We start from the raw sequence: 20,350 nt of genomic DNA on the forward strand, positions 1-20,350 counted from the left end.
TTAGAGTGAGGAGGAAAGATGTGAGGATAAAGAAGGAGGGAAAGAAAGGGTAAATAGTAAAGTGTAGCATAGAAATAATGAGAAGGACGGTTAGCAAGAAAGACACAAAGATAATATATATATATATATATATATATATATATACATACAGAGAGAGAGAGAGAGAGAAAGTTATATATAGAGAGCTATAGAGAGAGAAATTAACCCTTGGCCCCCAGTCCCCAGCGGCAGCGAAGCAACTGACTAAGGCGGCGGTCACACCTGCGACGCAGCAGAGGGTGCTAAGAATCTCTGGGTCCGGACAGATTGCTTTACGTTGCTCAAGGAAAACCTCTACATCTGACGTAGACGAAGCATTTCTTCGGGAAGAAGAAGCGATTGCTATCATCAACGGGCGCGCCCACCTTTCCTCTGATGACTCTAGGCGAGGTTGTAGGCTGCAAAGTGTGCACACGTTAGCCTTTTAGAGGGAGGCAGCAGCCCACTTTCGCACACGCTACACACAAATAAAACCTGAGAGCACATTTTTCTTGACGAAAAGCTACCGGAGCAAAGTTTTGCTGCAGCAGATTAAACCAAGATTTACCAAGAAACCAATAATTAAACCGAGATTTACGCACAATGCAAGCTGATAACAACCATCAGTCGCACTGAAGTGAGCACGCACAGCAAAAGTCACTTTGGCCCGTTATATCTCGTGAACAAAGCAAATGAGGACATATGGTATTAAAACCGCGTATTTAGTGACATAAGCACTCTTCGATAAAAAATTGTCGTCAATATTGAGGCCGGAGTTTTTTTATTTTATTTTTGGAAAATTAACTTTTGAAACTTAACTTTTTTGAAAAAACTTGCTTTTTAACAATATTTTTCTTTTTTTTGCGCTGCCCGTAGGATAGTGATCTTCAGTATAACTGTTGCAAAGGCTCCTTTCTATATTTGACACTGTTTTCAAGTTTGTGTTTGAAATAGAAAAGGCGCCAAGGCGCCTCAAACTTAGGACAGCTTTTTATTTCGGCCGTGTTTGCCATTTTTTCACATTTTCTTTTTTTTGAGGATGGCATAAAAAAAAGCATGGATGTAATTCACAGTAATGTGTATTAAATCAAGCAAAAAAAATTTTCGACACATCATTTATAGTTCGCGTTAAATTCGGCCGTGAAATCCGAAACCATTGCAGTGAGCAAAAGCAGGAGGCCCGCGCCGCCATCTCAAATATTTTTTTGGTGTGCTGGGAGCATTTTTCGGAAATAAAATTTTTGGTTCCGTGCACTTTGAATGTGTCCACATAACATATAAAAAACCCGGGCAAAACAAAAATGTTGACCGGCCGGGCATGTTCGATCTCTCGTGGAATCACCCGCAAGAGGAAGGCATATACAGTAGAACCTCGGTGAGACGATCACCGCTCGTACGAATTTCGGGGTGATACGAATTTTTCTGTGGTCCCGGCCAAGGCCCTTTAGCTTGCAGTGTAATGTAGTAGGGTTGTTACGAACCGATTTTCACCCCGCGACGTTTGATACGAACGTACGCTACCGCGCCGGTACGAACAGGTGCTGCCCGCACTGTCGCGGAAGACGCGCCAATCGCGCGGCCACAGGAACCCAAGCGCGGGCAGCGCGCCGCGCTGTCAGTTTGGCCATCAGCGGCGCGTCGTAGCCTCTGAGATTGTGCGCGAGAATCTTGAAAGCCTTAATGCGCGTTTGTGTGTCTCTGTGTAGATTGCAGATGACGTTGGCGTCGCGTTTTTCTTCTTTTTTTTACGCGCTGACGAGTGCTGCTGTGCTCGAGGCAGAGTCGTTGTACTGTGGTTGCACATGCCTGCCGATGCAAGCCATGTCCTTGAAATCAGACATCCCGTTAAAGGTGGACGAGCACCGAAAGAGGACGGTCTTGGCGAAGGAGCTAGGCCTCGCAACGTCAACATGCACGGTTGTTGAGGGCGCGCGTAATTGCCAACTCTCCAATTTGCACTGGAGACTCTCGATTGTTCAGCAAACCTCCCGATTGTGTGGGCACGGCCCTAAATATCCCGAAAAACATTGCCAACACCAACGCGATAACAATAGAATCAAAACAAAGGACAGTGGTTGAAAATTTGCTGGCCTTCATATATCGCGTGCAAAACGTTCCTTAAGTCACTTTCGTCGCAGTACTACAGTGTCTTGCGAGAAAGCATACTAAGATTAGGAAGGAGCTACAAGCTGTCACGAGTCGCATCACATTTGGTTCATTACGCGCGGAAGCAACGTATGTTTACGAGTACGAGTATGATCATTCACATCTTAAACCTTTACTGGAATTTCTTCAGAGCGCTTCATGACGTTGTTACGGCCCTGAGAAACAATAAATGAAAACGGATGCCAGCTTTCTTTTGTCGCAGAGTAATTTTGCATGTTTTCCGGGGATACGAATTTGGGATGATACGAATATTTTTGGCGACCCCGCGAGATTCGTATCACCGAGGTTTTACTGTAACAGCTGCATGCGCTACTTACCTACGGAGCAGAAACCTGGAGACTTACAAAGAGGGTTCTACTTAAATTGAGGACAACGCAGCGAGCGATGGAAAGGAAAATGATAGGTGTAATCTTAAGAAACAGGACGAGAGCAGAGTGGGTCAGGGAACAAACGGGGGTTAAGGATATCATAGTTGAAATCAAGAAGAAGAAATGGATATGGGTCGGGCACGTAGCACGTCGACAGGATAACCGGTGGTCATTAAGGGTAACTGACTGGATTCCAAGAGATGGCAAACGTGTGAGGGGAGACAGAAAATTAGAAATTAGGTGGGTAGATGAGATTAAGAAATTTGTAGGTATAACGTGGCAGCAGAAAGCACAGGACCGGGTTGATTGGCGGAACATGGGAGAGGCCTTTGCCCTGCAGTGGGCGTAGACAGGCTGATGGTGATATATATATATATATATATATATATATATATATATATATATATATATATATATATATATATATATATATATATATATATATATAAAGATAAATAGCAATAAACGCAGACAAAAAAGACGTAGAAAACTGGCACTTCCCAGCAATTTTGGCGACCATCTCAAATGTACTCAAATAATTTGTTGGGGTTTAACGTCCCAAAACCATTATTTTAATATGAGAGGCCTCGTAGTGGAGGGCTCCGGAACTTTCGACCACCTGCGGTTCTGTACCGTGCACCTAAAGCTAAGCACGTGGGCCTCAAACATTTTCGCCTCCATCGAAAATGCAGCCGCCGCGGCGGGTCAAATGTATCCGAAAAAAAACTGTACTCATTAGTGCACTGAAAAAAGTGAGTTGGTAAAATATTTCGGAGAAAAAAAAAAGTTTCGTCACATGGGAGCCTTCCGAATTTTACGCAATGTAGTCTGAGTCTGGCTTGTCAGAAAAACTATTTGGTGAGTATCGTTTCTTGTTTGAATACCAAATTTGGTTTCGATATTAAGCAAAGGCATTTATTTAAGGTGTTCAAAGCACAATAACATACTGTAATTTTTCTGCCCTCTACGCCTCGAGAACTTTGGCCAGAATGTCCTATGCTTGCATTTTTCTCTAATAATATTTTGCTATGTATGAATATCTCAGCTAATGAATGCTTACTCTATAGCAGGTATATTTTGCGTTAAAATATTTACAGACGAGTGATGTTGTACAAGAAAAATCACAATTTGTCGAAATAATCATTTTCGTTCACATTCAGACGCAATTTACACTACGTGGTGATCCAATTAAAAATCAACTTTATACCTGAATCGAAAGCAAATGAATAGTCCTTCTTCCATGGCAGGTTTTGTCATTACAATTTTTGGTTTCCAGGAAGAAAATAATTTTTGAAGTTCCCCACTGATGGCTATGTTCCCATTTCACCATACGGCAGCTTCCTCGTTGAAGTTTCCCATTGTCATAAAACTTCAAAAATGATTTTCTTCCTTGAAACGAAAATATATGATAAATGTTCCCATATAAGAACAACTATTTATTTGCTTTTGATTAAGGTATAAAGCTGTTTTTTTAAATTGGAGCAGCACATGTTGTAAATTGCAGCTCAATGCGGCCCAAAATGACAATTTTCTCAAATTTGGGATTGTTTATTTGTAAAATTTAGAAACACCAGTGGTCTGGAAATATTTTTAACGCAAAATATACCTTTTGTAGAGTAAGCATTGATTACTCAGATATTCATACATGCGCAATATCATTATGGAAGAAATGCGAACAGAACATTTTGGCGAACTTTCTGTATATGGCAGAAAAATTACAGGAATATTATTGTGCTTCGAACACCCTACACAAACGCCTTTTATTAATATATAAACCATTTTTGGCACCAGAACAAGAAACGATACTGTGAGAATAATTTTTCTCAGCAACAACATTCAGACGACAATATGCCAAATTCGGAAGGCTCCCATGTGACGAAAAATTTTTTCCTCTGCAAAATATTCTAGCAACTCACTGTTTTCAACGCACCAAATGAGCACATTTTTTTCGAGTACATTTCAGATGGTCGCAGAAATGGCTGAGATGTTTGGCGTGGAACGACTCTTTATGAACTACCGCGTCACCTTACAAGCGCACAACAATGTGCACCTGCCACAGAGGATACTCCTTGTGCCTGTTCACAAATTAAGCATTTTATCATGTTGATTGCTCCTTCTTCCTTCTCGCGTGACGCGAGCTTCGAGTGGCCTTTTTATTGCGAAAAAATGACGTCATCGTCTGCGCGCAGTCTGAAGCTGAGTTTTCGCAAATCTGACAGACCATTGCATGAAGCGCTTGATAAGCCACATGAATAGGTCGCCTCCACAATACACTGACATTACGCTTTACCTTTTATCGCCATTTACTTGTTTCCAGATGTGCACTGAACGATGCCACAGTGTTTAGCACGACGTCCGAAGTATTCATGTGTCGTAAACTATTCCACTGGCTCCTGTGGCGCCTGACATCGCCGCCAACTTCTTCATTACTGTCGCGTGAAACAGCCTTTCTGCGTCTCTTAGGCTGTCTCGTAGTGAATTTCTACGAAGCAGAAAGAAAACCTTGATACGTCACTCTTTGTTAACTTTTCATTTAATAATCACTCCAATGTTAAAATCCTTTGAATGCTCGAAGAATCGTCTAGTGAGATGTGCTCCATTTCTCCCACGATACTCTGATTACTAAGGAACATCCCAGCCTCCTTCAGTTGCAAGAAAAATGACGAGTGTGACCTTATGAGACAAGACGAGAGCAGAGCAGGTCAGGGTTCAAACTGGTGCTAAGGACATATTAGTCAATATAAAGAAGAAGTGGTCATGGGCAGAACACGTAGCGCGAAGGCGACATAAGTACTGGTCATTAAGAGCAACAGACTGAATTCTAAGAGAAGGCAAGCGCGCGAGGGAGAATTAGAAAGTTAGGCCGGCACATGAGATAAAGAAGTTCGCGGGGATAACGTAGCCGTAGCAAGTGGAGGACCTGGTTTGTTGGCGAAAGATGGTGAAGTAACGCAACGCAGTAGCGACAGGAAACTAAAATATAACTTGGTACTTGGTAGTTGACCTTTTTATACTGAAGACCATGTGAGCCTAGGACAGGAGCTGTGGCCGAGTACGTCGCGACTCGCTGACGGGTGATAAGGAACTCGGGCGAGTGAGTGTGGTTTATCGACGACGTGCACTTCTTCCCTCTTCAAAAGCCCATTCGTTCTGGAGGGCGCCTTGTTCGCGTTTATTGTTCGCACCTCCCGCTCCGCTAACTTGTTGGATTTTAGGTGGTATGGCGCCCTTCTGACTTGGCGTATGATATTTTCATGCATGAATATTGCGATCGTTGCGCTCGAGAACTGGGGGCCGTTGTCAGACACCAGACAATTCGCGATACCAAACCGAGCGAACTTTTCCCTAAGCAAGTGAATTATTGCGTCTGTCGTAGCTGTTTGTAGGGGCGTTGCTTCTATCTACTTTGTTTCCGCGTAAACTAGGACGGATATTAGGTACCGGTCAGCAGGTCCTGGGAAATCCATGCGCACTCGATACCACAACTTTCCTGTCCTAGGCCACGGAGAAGCAACTTGCGCTGCGGGCATTGACCACCCCTGCACACATTGAGGACAGGTTTGCACCAACCTCTCAATGTATGTTTAATCAAGGGTACAAGAATAGCCTACGAGCGAGCCTATTCATGGCTCCGACACCTGGGTCTGTTTTGTGCAGCTCATTCAGTAGGCACACAATGACCCCAGTAAACGAGGTCATGGCTCCCGACGAGTTCATGTCGGCGGGTGATGTACGGCTGCAGATGTTGCTGCTGCCCCCAAGACGTGATGGCCAGCCCTGCTCGATCCATTACCGGACTTGACGAAGTGTGCTGTCCTCCATGGTCAGAGAAATCATTTGGTTAGAAGGAAGGGCACTTGCGTCCAAACCTTGCATATAAAGTACATATTCAATAACTTCGACTTCCGCGTTCATGGTCCTCTGGTAGATGCAAGCGACTGAGGGCGTCCGCGTTACCGTTGTGTGTTCCCTTGAGGTATTCCAGATTTTATTCTGGAGATTCGACCTGCCGTCATCTGCGGAATCTGCTTGTTAGGGTCGAAAAACCCGGTGAGTGTCCTATGATTTGTCACCAATAGGAAACGGTTGCCCAGCAGGAAATCTCGAAACTTACAAATTCCAAGTACCAAGGGCCGTGTATCTTTCTCGATTTGGGAATAAATGCGTTCTGCTGACGTCTGTGTTGTTGAACGAAATGCCATCGGGTGCTCCACGCCATCGATGTGGTGTGACAAAACTGCACCTAAGACGTCTGATGAAGCATCACATTCCAGGCGCAACTCCTGCTGATCGTAGTGGACCAGAAAATTTGTCTTGAAGAAGTTGCGCTTTGCTTCCTGGAAGGCGCTTTGATGCTCTTCTTTCCAGTGCCAGTGGTCTCCTTTGACCAGTAGCCGAAAGAGCGGAGCGAGGATCGTGGCCAAATTAGGCAAAATATTGAGTAAGAAGCTATGAGCCCCAGAAAGGACTTCAGTTGGCTCACCGATTCTGGATTTGGTGCAGCTGTTATGGCTTCCGGGTTGTAGCGCAGTGGGCGAAGGCGAGTTGCTTCACTCTTGCGCCCCAGAAACTGCACTTCGTTTTTCTCGGAACCGACATTTGGCCTTGTTCAGTTGGAGGCTACTGTCGCGAAGTCTCTGGAACACATCTCGAAGCGTGGACGTGTCCTGCTGTTTCTAGGCGACTATAATGGCGTCCAGGTACACACGTACTCTTAGTAAGTTCCGTAATAACGACTCAATGCGCCGCTGGAACAGTGCGGCAGCCGACGAGATGCCGAAGGCTAGTCGGTTGTACCAGTACAAGTCCTGGTGCATGTTGATGACAGTCATGTTCTTCACCTCTTCTTCAAGCGGGAGCTGATTATAGGCATTTCGCAAATCCAGTGTATTGTCTAGTTCTCCCCCGTAGAGCGCGGGAAAAATGTCATCCACCTTAGGCAAACGGTACTGCTCCTGGTGAGTGGCCGGATTCATGGTGAGCTTAAAATCGCCACACAGCTCGATGTACCCATTTTCCTTCATCACTGGTACGATAGGACCAGCCCATTCGCAAACGCTCATCGGCGACAGGACACCTTGCTGAACGAGGCAGTCGATTTCGGCGGAGACTGCACCCAGCGTTCCTTCAAAAACCGCGGCACCGCCCCTTCTTTGTTGTAGAGCTTTATGGGTGGACCTCTGCAGCAGCCAAGCCGATCTTCAAACAAGCCTGAGAACTCTTCAAGCAGCTCTTTTAAGCCATCTTTTGCCTGCAGCGCAAAGACACTTGGTAGAGCCCTTTCTTCCAAGAGTGACAAGCCAGCCTCGCGGAAAGCTTGAATTGTGTTTCTACCGCACAGTAGTGGTCCGTCACAATCGACAACGACCAGCCAACTGCACACTCGCGTCTTGTCGTGTTGAACAGTCATGGCGACTCTTTCAACTACTGGAAGAGGTCCAAGGAAGCATGATAGCCGAAGTGGCGTCTTTTCTAGTCTAGGTCACCATTTAGGGTTCTTCCTAAATAGGTTTTTTAGAATAACGCTAAAGAATGGCCCCGTGTCGACCAGCATCCGCAGGACTCTGCCACCCCACACAAAGTTTCGTTCCATTGGTCTGATTCTTGCCTGGTCAACGTTGTTGTGGGCGGATAGGGCGAAAATCATTTCTTCTTCACTGTACTCCCCCTCAGACAGCTCGCTGAGTGCGTACGATCCCTGCCGGCCACTGCGCCTGCACTGGTACATTCTTGACAAGTGTCCTCTAATGCCACAATTTCGATGCACCTTCCTGACATGCTGACACTTGTGTTCTGAGTGACTTGAGCCGCATCTCGAGCACGAAAGGCGTGGTTCTCCTGATTCGTGCCCACTGCCTCTTTTTCTTCTGCTGCGACGACGCCTTTGAAAGGAGCACGTTACCCGCGTCGTTCTCGCCATCCGTATCTTCGACAGAACGAACGTTCCGCTCAACTGTTTCTGACGACATTGCAAACCTCAGCTTCCTGCAGAGTCAGCTTTCTGTGGGCCAGCAGAAACCGTCCGGCCTCGTCGTCCCTGATACCGCATACTATAGTGTCACTTAACATTCTGAGCTGTTCGCCTTCGCTGTGCAGTCGCCGTCTAACTCTGCGCTGCAGCTGCTTGATAGCGCCGCTCACTGGCGTTTTCCAGTGTGGTTTTGCCATGGAGAAGGAGAGCGGAAATGCTGCTGAACGGTGCAGAAGAGCGGAGAAGCTTGACTCATCGGATCCCGAAGTAGTTGCCTGGCAAAATAAATATACATGTGCCACATAATATGTTTACCATATGTGTGTCACTGGAGCAGCAGTAAGCATGATAATCAAGCTAATCCTAGACAATCAGGGAAGCTAAGAACAATCAGCTGAACCTTTGCTAACGCTACGTTATCCTGGCATAGCCGAGCTAAGCCACCGCAACATTTTTTTCCCTCATTCATGTACCAAAATTGCCGTTGTACATATTGCCACGATTTACTGCACAGCCATATTCGTTGCGCTTTCGATAACTCGGTTAGAACATCTTCAATATTAGTACACCTTTGGTATGTAGTGCAACTGGATAACTTTGCCTGTGTTTTAAAAACTTTCAGTTTGCCTAATATGAACATTGTTTCCGCAGATTTGACATGTTTGCCGTATATAAAGACGGAACAAAAATGGAGGCTCTTCAGGGTGAGAAAATATTCGTCGTTTCCGCAACAATTTTAATACGCATTGCATACTAGATCCTGACCAGAGAATCGGGCTTTGTTTCCTCTAACTCGAGAAGGATGATTAGCGTGTTGCCTCTAGACTGTATATTTCTAATGTTTCATTGTTATTTTTTCTCATATGTCAGATTGCTATACCTAAAAAAGCCAAAAGTTAGGTTGGAAGTGAGACGTTTTATTTTCAATGAAATTAGTAGGGAGAAGCAAATGTTGGCGTTGTAAACTCTATTATGTGAAAAAAGCATTATTCGCACGTCCGCCCCACCCGACCTCCACTCCAAATTATTGCGATCACAATTTCGCATTCCTGGGTCGTCAAATAAATGGGTCTTCGCACTAAAGTGTAATAAACGAAAATCCAGCGACGATAGGGTGTCATACAAACAATTAATGTATTGAAGTTCAAATATTTAGGAAAATATGACTCATTTACTAAATATCTATAATAACATTTTAAAGACTTAGACGGCACTCTGTAATTTCACGTATGTGAACCACCACATCAAAAAAAAATTAGCGCTGAGAAGGGCTGGGCAAAGATACTTCGGAAATGTATCGCGATACAATACAAGATACTCGGGCATCAAGTATTTGAGATACAGATACAAGATACTTCCGAAATTATTGTATTCGATACGATACCTCCCAATTTTATTATAAGATACTTCGATACACATACAAATTTGCTATTATACATGTATATAATGAAGCAGGAAAGGCCTATGTACAAAAGTGTTTACTTTAAAATTTCTTAACTGCGACGAACATTGTTTAATTTTAACGAAATACCTGCATGTATAAAAAATTTCTGTTTTTCTTGCTCAAAGTATATTAGTTTCATTCCGAAACGACTTATTGGGATTTGTTTAGCTGCTTCACATGACAGCTCTTTAACCGCTCCGCAATTATGTTGGTGCTGGGGCTGCTCGTGGCGTTGATTTTCGGCACACCCATTTTTATTGATGATAAAGTGTTTAAGGAGGTTGTTATCAAGAAGCATTTATTCCAGAACGGTAGAGATCGTGACACTCCTATGTGTGTGTTTGTGTGTTTGTGCTTCCCTCCCTCTCTATCCCATTCCTCTCTTACTTTTCTGTCTCCCCTTGCCCCTTTCCTAGTGCAGGGTAGCAAACCAGATTTGTTTTCTGGTTAACCTCGCTGCCTTTCCGCATTACATTTCTCTCTCTTTCTCTAACCGCACCGCTGTTAGTGGTCTTCGCTTGACACTTTCGTAACTGATGGGTGTCTCTGCTCCACTTCGCGACCAGCTAGCGGCTTGCCAACTACTTGCAAAAAACGCCATTAAGAATCCTCCGCATGATGGCGCAAACACTATTGTGCAGTCCTACCTTGTCTGCAAGCGTATTACCGTTTTTGTAATACCGCATCAACCGACAGGTGCACAGCAGGGACAACGTTGTTAGGATATCGTTTGTGGCACATCGTGTGAAGACTATAGTCAGGGCCATAGGTCCGCAAACTCACTGATGAGTCGACTCACTCAGACTCAGATCGGGCCATGAGTCTGAGTGAGTTCGGGTAAGTAATATTTGGGTGAGCTGGAGTCCGAGTGAGTCCAGCTGAGGAAAAGTTTAGTGAGTCTGTGTCCGAGTGAGTCCGGTTGAGGAAAATATTCGTGAGCCGGAGTGAGCCCTAAGCACAAAATATATTTCTGGAGTGAGTCTGAGTGAGTTCCACCTTCTATTGCCAACCTATTTTCCTATCTACCCATCTTCAGCATTACCATCGGTCTCATATCGGCTTACGTTCATACTCAAGTCTATTCACACATGTAAACGCACGGGCGTTAATGCGACAGCTCAATATTTATTGATCAAATGCGTGAATTAGGGGCGGGGGGAGGCGCCTTGACCTTTCCCCGCAAACTCTTTCATGGGAAGTTCTTGATAAAATGTCTTATGTGAGTCGTGTATTTCATCAAAAATGTCCTTACTGGATTTAAACTATTCATAAGTCACACTTGAAGATAGCAGATTAAAATGCGTATCGTAGAGCACCGCAATTATGTGAGCTATTGGCGTTAAACAGCATTGGCACCAAGTTCGAAAAAGCTAATTTTACGCTAACGGACTCATGAGTCGACTCACTCAGACTCAGGTCAAGCTGTGAGCCTTAGTCCGAGTGAGACCAGTTGAGGAAAAATTTGGTGAGTCTGAGTGAGCCCTCTGAGCAAAATATATTTCTTGAGTGAGTCTGAGTGAGCTCCAATTTTATTGCCGACCGATGGTCAGGGCACAGCTGATTGAAGACATTAAACTGATTGAAGACAAAAACTTTTCATATTGCTGGCGTGAAGCGTTTGTTAGTAAGATATCCGCTAACGTGCAATCTTTTACCACTTCTCCTAGAGAACTTGTGCCACGCAGAAACGTCTGAGACGTACTGTAGTGGCACAAAGCGTCGCAGGATACTACTGCTACGCACACTACTGCCACTTCTAGCTCAGCTCATTTGCTGATTTGCAACAATAAGGAAACTCTACGGCGACCTAAAAAGGAGAACGGATATATCTAAGTCAAATAGCAAGGCGGTCCCGTATTAAACAATCAAAGTGAAAAAGCATACGGGCTGTTTTGCGTAAGTAGAACCTAATATTAAAAAAATGTAGTTAACCTCTACTGAATGAAACCAACCGTATATGATTTACCATCATGTGACACTCTTTATTGTATTTTTTTTATATTGCGCTTAAAGGGTTAATTAAATAAGGTCAATTATGCGATATTTTTATTACTCCCTAGAGGTCCAAGCGCGCTTCCTCACGCCATAGAGCGCATTTAAAAACGACCGATCCAATTTTTTTGGCGGCGTACATGCTGCATGGTGAACATATTCGGGCTTTTAAAGAAAGCCCGCGAAATATGAAATAAAACTGCGCTACCGTACTCCAGCGCTCTTAAACGTGCTGAAACGATCGGCGCGCGCACCGTCAGCCTATCGCTTCTCAGGAACGGTGGCGTTTCCTTGGCGTGTGCGACCGTCAGAAATATTGACGAACTATGGAACCGATGCCTAGAGCAGCGGCCCCTCATTTCACCATGGTCCATACGCCGGTTGTTTCGCCGGAAGCACGTTTGAGAGCGTGCAGTACGGTAGCGCACAAGGGCAGCAACATAGTAATATTACTGGGGCTTTCATTAAACGCCGGGAAAAATCATGACGCAGTATGTACGTTTCCACAAAAAATTGGATTGGTCGTTTCGGGATGCCCCCTACAACGTAAGGAAACGCACTTGGCCCTAAAGTCAATATCGCAAATGTTGCATAATTTATTTGCGTAAATAAAAAATTAAGTGCAATATAAAAACACTCTAGCGAAAGCCACATGACGGCAAACGATGTCGTTAGTTTTATTCAGTTGAGGTTAACCACTTTTTGTAAATATTTGGTTCTAGTTACGTGAAACACACTGTAGTACAAATACGATACAGGCGGCACAACTAACAGCTATGAGAATGGAGCATGATGTAGCTCAACTCGCATGTTAAGGTCAGAAAATGGAAAGCTCAGTGCTAATGGAAAATAGATAAAGCGGCTCGTGGGATCACGATTGAGAGAAACGGAGTACTTGATATTATGCTTCTAAAATTCCTTTCCAAACATCTTAGGATTTTTTCTTATATAATGCAAACTGGTTGTCGCTATTTCGCTAAATCATAAGCAGAATTTCTGTTACTTTGTACTCTAGGCGCGCTCACATTATTTTACCTTTGTCCTCAACATCGCCTTCACATAACAGTAAACTCAAGTGAAATGTAGGTATCTAAATAGTAGCAATAACGCACACAGTTAAAAATTATAATAAAGTAGAGATGTTATTTCAGCAGCAGGTAACAAAAGACATAACATAATAAACAGACGGGCAACCACTAGGCAGAGCACTACGTAATGTATGGGGATGGAAACGGAGGACGGCAAAGATGACACTTTCGCTAACAATCAAGTTATCATTGAAAGAAGTTCAGTATTCCAGCAGGAAGAACAAAGATACAGTACGTCAAAATATTTTACATTACGTATATGCATCTATTGCATCAGCATCGGCACCGATAGTGCGACGGTTGCTAGAATCTTGTTTGCATAAAGTCAATCCCATCGTATGTAAATGAAGCTTACATCCACGCGGTCTTTCAAATCGCTGATGTGGGAAAGCCGCGAGAAGCAAAGCAACCCCATTCTTGCATCCTTGAGATTGCAACGAAGCACCACGTAAGATACACTTCGATAACGAAAGTATACTGGCGTCAGAATTTGTGCGAAACACGCTGTACGCAGCACTGTACAGGGCTACAAACAAGTGTCGTGGCACCAAAACAAGTCAAAAGAAAAAAAACATTGAGAAAATAAAAGGTAGGCAGTGCGTAGACGTTCGCGCGCTTGTGTTTGTCGAGATGGCTCAGGCGCCATTATATGACGCAGCTCAACCTATATGGATGGGTACACGTAATCGCCTGTGCTCACAGAGCATTCTGGCGCAAATATAAAAGAGTGTCACTGTCGTAAGCTTTATTCAGGTGGCTTAGTGGCAGTGATATGAGATTGAGAACCGGTATTCCAAGGCGACGTTTATTGTTTCGCATGGTGGTGTTTGTATAGCAGTATCTTGTATCTGAAGATATACGATACATCATTGAATGTATTGGAACTACAGATTCAGAGACTCGTTTTGCGAGACATATCGTGACACAGATGCAAAATGCCCAAAGAGTATCTAAGACAGTATCTAATATACATGTATCTTTGATACTGCCCAGCACTGGCGCTAAGTAGTGCTTTTAGAGAACGTTCCATGATAGAGAACGGTTCCATGATATGAAACAGTAAAGTTCGTGCACGAAGCAGATACTGGTGGGTTGCTGCTTTTGTCACCAGTAATATCGAAAATATATACGTAATTCATAACATGAAAGCAAAAATTATTGAATCTCTAAAAGTGTTTGGCTAGGTTACGGGGTCTTCTGAGATTTCCAGTTATTGAGATGTGCTTTGCGGAAATAAAGAGCAAGTTGCTTCTAGGACGTTTTTCGTGTTTCCCTATGTTTTAATAAAGTACAGAACTGGCTGATGCAGAATCGCTATGAACAGAAGGAGTGCATAGCATGCATGCACCGTTTTTAAATGCAGGGACGAAAAAGTGTTTCTATTCGATAGAAATAACATAGATACACTAGGCACATTTTATGCCGTCGCCTTCGGCACCGCCATGAGTTTCCGGCATATTCGAAAAGCTATGACGTTACCCAGTCCGTCGTATCCTCTATGTGGGAGTGAGCGCGCTAGGGTAGGGTAGCCAGTGACCATGGCTCAAACAAAAAGAAAACGCGCCGGCCACGTTACGTAGCGCGATAGACACATGAAAGATCCGGGAAGGGGGGCTTCGCGCATCCGACATGGAGGGCGCAGTTTCAGAACCCGGTTGGTGTCACTCGCTTTCTCTCTTGACAGGGCGAGTAAACTTCTCATACCTTCTCATACCTTGTCGCTGTTTCGGTTTCATTTGGCGCCGACAGTGTCACTCGCCAAATGAAACCGAAACAGCGACAAGCGTTTGGATGGATGGATGCTATGAGCGTCCCCTTTATAACGGGGCGGTGACATGTCTGCCACCAGGCTTGAAGAAAAAAAAACGAAAAAAAAGCTTCCTTGTTTCATGTTGGCCTTATACCTTATCTACATTGATTAAATCTATGTTATTATACCAAAAAAATATAAATTCACGGTCCATCTCTCTGCCTCTTAAGGCAGAATGACCTTATTTTTCCCGATTATTTATTTTTCTCCTTTATCTATACTTTTCTGCCACCAGTACTCTAACCGTCTCTTATTTCTATCGCGGACGTGTTCAGCTTTCCATTGTTGTCCCTAAACCCCAAGGCTTCATGTAGACCCGTGCCCACACGTATACCTGGCTGAATATCGCCACATTCAATCAGTACATGTTCCATCGTTTCCTTAGTTCCCCCGCAGCATGTACATTGTTCTTCTTCGTTACAGAATCTCGCTTTATAACTACGCGTTCTAAGGCAGCCCGACCTTGCTTCAAACAGTAAAGCGCTTCCCCTTGAATTATCATAAAACCTTTGCCTCCTTATTTCGTTTTTTCCCTTTCGGTAGTTACTCAGAGCCGGCTTCTTTTCCATCGCTGCCATCCAATAAGTCCTCTCCGCCTCTCTGACCTTCCGCTTAATGCTCCTTGTTGCCATATCGCCCGCACTGCTAGCCGTATATTTACTGGTGAGCCTCCTAATTCTTTTTCTCCACTGCGTGTCAACGCTTTTTTCTATACAAATACCTGAAAACCTTCTCTGCCCATCTACTTTTCTTCATTTTCCTGAGCCTCTCTTCGAATCTCATTTTGCTCTGAGCTTCCCTCACTTCAAAGCCTGTCCATCCTATATCACCCTTTACAGCCTCATTTGTCGTCTTCCCGTGAGCGCCCAACGCTAGGCGGCCCACCGTCCTTTGATTTACATCCATTCCTGATTGTACCTCTGACTTCATGCACACCACTGAGTTCCCAAATGTAAGCCCCGGGACCATCACACCCTTCCACAGCTCTCGAAGCACCTCGTACCTATTGTATCCCCATAAAGCGGTGTGCTTCATAATTGCAGCATACCTCTTTTTCTTTGCTACCGATGCTTTCTCTTGTACCTCCATATATCTATCCCCCTCATTTACCCATACTCCGAGGTACTTGTACTCGCTTACCCTCGGTATTTTTTGGCCCTGTATAAAGACCGCATGGTCTTTGTGATCATTGAATACCATCAATCCACATTTTGTTGCAGTAAATCCTAGTCCTAGAGCCTCACATTCCCTTCCGCATAAATGTGCCAGTCGCTGTATATCATCTTGACTGTCCGCAAATAAGACAATATCATCAGCATAAAATAGACCTGGAAGCTTCTGCTCAACCATCGTGCCGACCTGTTTGTGTGACAAATTAATTCCAATGTTGCTACCTTCTAGCGCTTTTTCCATCCTCACCATGTACAGCATGAATAACAGCGGGGACAAAGGACATCCCTGTCTCAGCCCCTTCCTAATTTCAACGCTGTCCTTGCTACTTATTCCTTCCCATTCTATACAAACTGTATTTTAAATGCGAAGCATTTGTTAGCGAACCTTTGGCACTTTCAGCGTTTCTATCTATCTATCTATCTATCTATCTATCTATCTATCTATCTATCTATCTATCTATCTATCTATCTATCTATCTATCTATCTATCTATCTATCTATCTATCTATCTATCCGCTAACGTCTGGGTGCTCTTATGATCGCCTCATTAACCTGGTGTAGACCAAAATTGGCATAGGAGGGTAAGAGCATTTGACGAATATGACTGTCAGGTGATGACATGAATAACATGAAAATCCTGTCGCGTCCGTCGTCAAACACTCTCCGCCTGACACGTGTGGCACATACCCATTCACCACGGGCCGCGGTGTACGGGTATGCACCACATGTGATTGACAGTTTAATATACCCAGGAACGGCAAGAACAGACGCTGGTAATTTAAATTAGAGAGCATTAAGAAAAACCGACATCGGCAGCGTTGACCCGACGAATGGAAATAATAAGAATTAGGATCCCAGCAGGAATCAAACCCAGGCATTCTGCGTGGCAATCAGGTATTCTACCACACAGCCACGCCAGGTCCATTAACTGGTTTGGAAAAACATACTATGCAAGCGTAATGTCTGTGCAACGTCAATTGTGTTTTTAGGGGCGAAGCTCCTTAAGGCGGCACGCGTTCGTCCCTCGTAGTCGTAGTAGTGCGTAACCAGTCGTAACGGTTGTACCAGATCTTGACCTCCAAGGTGGTGCCGGTGGGAGATTTTTCCTGTGCGTTGTTGAACAATAAAAAATTCGCAGCATGCGCGTTAAGTAAAAGCCGAATTCTTCTGTCTCTCATTCCTCATTAGCAGCCATTGGCATGTTCCAGTAGGAAACGTTAGTAGAAGTAGAAGTGTAAGTGTTAGCTAAAAGCCAACTTCTTTTGTCTCTCATTCCCATTAGCAGCCATTGTTTACCTCCAAGGTAGTGCCTGGTGAGATTTCTCCTGTGCGTGATTAAACAATAAAAATTTTGTTCAAAACGCCGTTGATTGATGAAATAAACCAACGAAAGACGCCAGATGTTTTCTAAAAGCAAAACGAAAGAACGCCAGATGTTTCTAAAGCAAAACGAAAAGACGCCAGCTGCTTAACGAAAGACGCTAGATGTTTTCTAAAGCGATGGTTTTCTACACAATGGAAATTCACAGCGTACATGTAAAATTAAAGTGAGCTGCAAGTCGCCATAACTCATCGAACCTTTAGTATAAACGCGCCCGATCTCACGTCGGTGATGATGTACTGGGCAGAATTCATGGAAGATTCACGGTTTGCCGGTGAACCTCCGCAGTTTCGCCCACTCATCATTCACTCCGTGGATATGCTGCGATTTTTTGTTGCTGGCTATCTAATTTTACAAGAAAGCAACAATTGCTACATATGTACCCCTTCGATACAGGCGTCATATAAGATTAACATCTGTGGTTCCAGTGTTGGCTCCGCTTTTATAGCAGTCTAATAAAGATTACATTCGCGTTCCTATGAATGAGCAAGCTATATTGAGGCATTGCTCGACCCCGATGGAATACATTAACGAAAGTTACGTGTAATATTCACATGATTGCACCATAAAGTGACCTACTTTCGATAATACTGACGTATGTACTCTAACGTGATGGCTGACATTACGTTGCACAACAAGATACCCTTTTGAACGCCAGTGCCTTCGATGTGCCTGCTAAGCCCACGATTTGCACATAGCTACTACACTTACAAAACACGTCGATCCACCTTGTAATGCTTGGCTCAAAGCCATACAGTACAGCATAGAAGTACTCGCTGACTGCTTCACATAAAGCCGATTCCCACAACGCGTGGGATCTGCCGAATTTTTCTCGGTATATTTCCCTCAAAAGCTGTATACAGTCGTCACCTATGCCCACTTCTTTCAATATATCCCACAAAATGTCCTGATTAGCGTTGGCATACGCCCCGGTAATATCTAGATAAGCTACGTATAAGGGCCTGTTTTCTATTTTCGATATTTCTATACACTGGGAAAGAACAAACGGATCATAGTCTAACCGCCTGTCGATTCCAAATCGATTCTGATTTCCCCCAAAATATCATTTTTTTTCTACCCACGCTTCTATTTTTATTTTACTGCCTGCATCGCCAACCTGTATAGCACCGATGTAATGGTTAGCGGTCTATACGAGCGAATGTTATCCTTTTCTCCCCTGCCTTTATAGATTGAGTTCATTCTACGTTTTCGCCAAATGTCGGGTATTTCCCTCTCCTGTAAGCACTTTTGTACGGCTTTCAGCAGTGCTTCTTTAGTGTTATATCCGATTTCGTTAATGAGGCTGACGGGAACCCCATCTAAGCCCGGAGTAGTGCGCTTAGGAATTGTTCCTTCGTCCTTCTTTCAATCGAAATTCTCTAGTACTACATCTTCGTCGGTTGCACTCCTTTCATACTTTTACTCACTGGGGGAATCCCTTGGGCGACCTTTTTAAACGAATCGGCTGTTATGTTTCGGATGTAACCTAGCGCTTCATACCCTTCCGATTAATTTCCTCCTTCATCTACCATATGTTGTTGTATTGTGACAGACTTCCTACCCAGCGCTTTTAGGTGGCTCCAAAATATCCTAGGCGCGGCCTTCTTTTCGCGAATCTCTGTCATCCAGCGTTCACTTTCTCCTTTAATTTTTGCCTCGACTAATTTCTGAACAATGGATTTTTGCTCTAAATATATTTCCCATATTTGATTGACTTCGTCCTGGGGCGGGTTCTCCTTTTTTGCCTGTCTGTGCTCCCGTGATGCCTCACGTCGCTTCTCGATCGCCTCCTGGATTTCTTTGTTCCACCGACTTTTTGGCTTTCTCTTTCCTTTCCAACAAATAGTTTTCTCTTTTTCTACTTCTTTCGTGATTACATGTAGCAGCTCACTATACTTCCAGTCTTTGCCTGGCAGTTCGTCTACTTTATCCTCGACTCTTGCGGCTATATTTGTTATTTGTTTGTCATTTAGATACAAGCTGCCAAACTTTGATTCTATGTTCTTATTTTCAGTTTTATATCCCATTTGTAATATTAAGCGTTTATGATCACTACCCAAGCTGTTAATGCCTTCCTCGTCTATTTTCATCTCTCTAAGTTTGTCATATATTCATTCTGTCATGAGACAATAATCAATGCTCGATTGCCTGTTTCCGACTTCCCACGTAATCTTCCCCTCACACTTAGGCCCCACGTTAACTACCTCAATACTATGTTTCTCGCAGAGATCTAGCAATAACTTGCCGTTGGTGGTCACGAATCCGTCAAGGTCACGAATGTGAGCCTTCATGTCCCCTAGAAGGATTATTTCGGCATCATGAACAAATTCCTTCATATCGGTGCTTATGCATTTCACTATCTCCAAATTCTTTTCTCTGCAGTTATTCCCCGTCCACAAGTAAGCTACACGTAGCCACGTTTTCTTTCCACCTACTGTGCCCGAAACCCATATGTGCTCTGAACACATTTGTTTCACTCTATCCCATTTTGTTCTGCTATGAATTAGCATTCCAGCACCCCCACCTCTCCTTTCTGATGTGATCCTGTTACATCCTTCCCAAATATAATTGTCAATATGTGGTGGCTCTTCCAAGTCTCTAAGGTGTGTTTCTCTAACCGCATAAACACCTATCTGTTCCTTGTTTAACTGCTCCTCAATCTCTAACCATTTTGCCTTTTTTTCTGCCACCCTGCATGTTTATGCAACTAATTGCAACACGCGCCTTCTCCCTTCTTTTACCTTTTCTCTGGTTTTTCGTTATACTGCCTGTCAAAGAGTCCCCCTGGTTGTTTTCCTCATTACAAGCTAGCCTGGGCACCGAAGGGCCCGTGTGCCCCCCAAAAAAGCTACTGTGCGTCCTGCCAGTCGCCAGCTCACCTCATGACCAAGCCTCTTATCGAAGTAAATTCTGTCTCTTTGGAAACCGCCCCACCTGTGC

The 20,350-nt window shown here is 44.0% G+C and overlaps 1 pseudogene; it reads left to right on the plus strand.

Annotated features, from left to right (window-relative positions):
• Positions 1-20,350, plus strand: part of LOC119403319 (venom metalloproteinase antarease-like TtrivMP_A) — a 179,252-nt pseudogene that overhangs the window by 149,891 nt on the left and 9,011 nt on the right.

The sequence above is a fragment of the Rhipicephalus sanguineus genome, chromosome 8 (assembly GCF_013339695.2).
Source record: "Rhipicephalus sanguineus isolate Rsan-2018 chromosome 8, BIME_Rsan_1.4, whole genome shotgun sequence".
In the NCBI taxonomy this organism is placed as follows: domain Eukaryota; kingdom Metazoa; phylum Arthropoda; class Arachnida; order Ixodida; family Ixodidae; genus Rhipicephalus; species Rhipicephalus sanguineus.